Here is a 4069-nt window from a genome sequence, read left to right as displayed (position 1 = left end):
TTTTGTCCACCAAAAACATCCACCTTTGAAACATCTGGGAAGTGTTTAGCAAAGTTGTGTGGAGACACAACAGGAACAACAGCAGGAGGTGTTTGTGCAACGGGAACACCATCAGTATTATCGATCAGCAGTTTGATCTTTTCCGTGATCCATGACAATAAAATAGTAATTATCCTTAAGATTGTTGGAAATATTACGGAAATCAAGGTAAAAACTCTTGTAGGCTTCGAGGCGTGTCAAAAGACACCGTCCTTAAGGATAATTCACTCCCAGATGGTGTATGCCCCCAGGATTCAATTTCTTCTAAGATAAATATATTAGCAAAACCGACAAAGATTATCTTTTTGTATCCAAAGCACTAAACGAAGAAAAAGTGTTCAAAAGTTTTTACTTTGTTGCCTTTCTAAAGTAGATATATAGAACACTATATATATAGGTAGTAGTTGAAAACCATTGTTGAAGATCTGGCAACGTTGTCATTTTAATTTAAATGAATATAAGCCAAAGATAACCATTTAAGAGGTCAAATACGTTATCATTTGAATTGCAATGAATTCAAATTATATGTTACAAAATGACAACTTATTGCTCATTAAAAATCAATATGTGACAATCAATAGTTTGAATAAAACCTTCTGACAACGGATCAAATATTCCCATAATATATGCCATTAAGGCAATTCAATTTTTGTACCAATTGATTGTTGAAATTGTAAATAGAAATATTAGAAACTAATAATTATTTTTTAGATAATAAAATAATTATTTTCCCAACAGTTTCATTGCATTCTAGCCTGCTCTGTTAATGGGTCTTCCCCGGCGTGTTACTCTGTTCAAGCCAACATCTTCTCTCTGCTTTACTATGTGTAACTCTTTTCTTGGAGGTCAATTTTTTTCCTTGCTTTATGACTCTGCGAGGGCTTAATAGCTGTGCTGATGTTTAAGAAGTTTCATGAAATTGTGAAGTTCACAGCCAAAGATGTTGGGAGTTGCTACAACAAAGATTGGGCTGATACGTGGTGTTAACAAACAGTGATGAAATGATTTTCCTTCAGCTAAATGGATAGGTGTTTGGCACCAAAAGAAAGAGTCAATTCAGATGCATTAACAACATCTAGCTTTGTTAACTGAGAATATTTTTCAGAACTTTGAGTGAAATAAGGGAGGAGTGGTGTTGGATTTGATTCATGACTTTTCCCCTCCCAATCGTGCTACAAGAATTTGAAGAGCACTGATCGTTGAGCAAGTACAAAAATGTGAATAATTGAGATTCTTGGTGGATAGAGATGATCGAGGGATTGTGCTTCAGATATTCACCAAGCTTGCGGATGACTAGTATGCTCATTCACCTTTCTTTTCTTCCTTGGATGGTACTACTTAATTTGAGTGCTTTGCATATTTATTAGTTGTATTGTACATATAGAATACTCTCTAATTAATCTCAATTATGAAATGTAAATATATATATCGAAGGTTGGGTACTATGAATGTTGGTTTACCAATTTTGACCACTGAATATGACTATGAAGGGTATGTAATATCAAGATCAGTATTGTTGTTTGCTCGAACTTCATGCTGGCCTATTCGAAAACCTAATCCAAATCATTTAGAAGAATGAAAAATCCTATCTTATAATTACTATCAGAATCTCGATAAGTTAGTAAAACTATTTACCAAGAAAAAGTGTAACCAAAGTGTATTATTTCCCCTGAGCCTTTTGAAAAGTCACCAAACATAACTTAAATATTGTAGGAGAATTTATTCATTTGGTTTGTTCACTTTGGAAATCAATATGTGCCTTCGTTTTCATGTTGTGATGTTTCCCTTCCCATTTGCAGCTACCCTATCAGTAGTGCAGATCGATGGCAATTGAAGAATTGGTTGTACGTACTACTGATATGATCGATCCACAAGCAATGGAAACCTTGTTGATTCAAAATCAATCAAGTGAAGCCAAGAACATGGAAGAGATGGGGACAACAACGACAATATACCCAGTGAAATCCCACAATGTGGGGTCTGGAGAGGGTAAAGTGTACGCAGACCTTACCCCTATCTTGGAATATCAGTAGTACCTTGAGTAGAGTAGATTCGGACCTTGCGTATTCTGATGAGAAATTGATGAATCTTGACAATCTTTTGATGCGTATCTTGGCCTGCGAAAATGAAGTTGAGGAAATTTCTTTCGAGAATGACGAGATTTCTCCCTACTCAATTGAGAAAGTACTGACGTTGGATCACTTATTTACCCTTTTAAACTCCAAGATAAGACAACTAGACAATTTCATAGGCACTCTTCAAGACCTAATCATTGAAGCGAGGCATAAAATATTTACATGCAGAGAAATTAGTGAATTGCATATGATAATGGAGAATAAATTTCATATAGAAGAGTTATTGAGACAATCAAAGGAGCGAGTCTTAAAAATGAAGATGCAGCTCGCCAAGTTGCAGATGACCTCATTAGCTTTCAACCAAAATGAAGTAAGTTATGAAACTTATTAGCATTCAAGAATGCATTTTTTCTTTCTTTACTAACATGTCAAAGACATTTAATCATTTTCTGGTGCATATATTAACAGGAAGCATAGGATGAGTTTGGATTTATCAGATATTAATAATGTTTCAGCAAGAGAATTGAAGCCACATATGCAAACAGTTGAGCAAAGACGTATATTAAGAATATTGGAAAATCCCTTGAGAGAGAGCTGGATAAAATGAAGATAATTTAAAGTTGAAGCGTTAACCGAGCAAGTAGCTCTATGCATGGAATAGGGTGCAGAGGTTATATGGGGTAGATTTTTAGAGTCGGAAAATGCAGCAGAGGTACTTATGGGAATTTTCAAAGAGATGGTGGGACGCAGATTAGCAAATAGGCACTCTGATTAATATTGGACTGTTATTGGAAAATTGAATAAGCAATTTGACCAATTTCCTCGGGTTCTACAATCATTTTGAATTGATATAGGTCTGTGAGTGCACGTACGACCAGGCAATATGTGAAATGACCTTACCTTGAGTCTGTTGAATTTTGTAATACCATGTAGTAGTGCAGTGCAAGTGCATCTTTTGTTATGCATTAAGCTTAGGGCTGATGTTATTTGCAGACTACTAGTTACGTACACAAATTTATTCAATACATCAAGAAATTCTGCTCTTTCTTAGTGCTGTCATTATAGACCACAACGCTTACTTGCAGTTGGCGACCACATTTGTTGCTGCATATTTGGTCCCATAAAGTTCAAATACGGGAACAAACAGGTATGCTCTCTTGTGATACAATGAGTGCTCAATTGTAGGAATAACTCCAACATGTATGGTGATGAGGACGACAACTAATATAAACCTTGATATTAGGAGAAGATAGATGAAGGTTGGTAAAAGTTTCAAATTGATCATTCTCTGTCTTGAATTTCATGCATAAATATTTCATTTGATCTATATTTGTGCTAAATGTAAAGTGGAACATACCAGGAGCAGTCCAGTGAAAAGATAAATATATAATGAAACATTTTCTTATTTATAGATGTGCTTATTTCTTTTAAAAATATGCAGTTATATTGCGGATATTTCCCTCTGTTTTGATTGTGATTTTGTTTTATATGAGTTCGCTTATCTTAAATTTTTCTTGTCAAAATCATGGGTTTGATTATAGTTATCTTAATTGTGCAGGTACTTTTTGTCAAAAGCTACTAAGAAGAAGGCTTACAAAGAAGGTTAAATGCTGGACAAAAGACGCACCATCGTTTCTAATATGTAAATAGTCTAGCCTGTAATGTTTTCTCATATGTGATGTAAAGAATACAACCATAAATTTAAACAACGTAACACCTGCCAACCATGCAATACTCATGAATGTATACCTTTGCCCCAGATGTGTGTAAATAATATGCCAATTAGCTAATAAGCAATGTTGTCTTACTGATTTGGTACTAGCAACACATTTGTATTTACATGAAGAGTTTAGAGTTCAGCCTACCAGCTAATAAAAAACATCAATTGATTGTGCATACACTTCTCCTGAGATTAACAAAGCTTTATTGTTGTTTTGACCCAAAAAAAAAAAATA

General features: G+C 34.6%; 1 pseudogene; it reads left to right on the top strand.

Moving 5' to 3' along the window:
• The first annotated feature begins 781 nt into the window (after positions 1-781).
• On the top strand, positions 782-3838 carry LOC132039422 (WPP domain-interacting tail-anchored protein 2-like; annotated as a pseudogene).
• The last annotated feature ends 231 nt before the right edge of the window (positions 3839-4069 follow it).

This window comes from Lycium ferocissimum, chromosome 12, assembly GCF_029784015.1.
Source record: "Lycium ferocissimum isolate CSIRO_LF1 chromosome 12, AGI_CSIRO_Lferr_CH_V1, whole genome shotgun sequence".
NCBI classification, from domain to species: domain Eukaryota; kingdom Viridiplantae; phylum Streptophyta; class Magnoliopsida; order Solanales; family Solanaceae; genus Lycium; species Lycium ferocissimum.
This window is presented reverse-complemented; position numbering and strand designations above follow the sequence as displayed.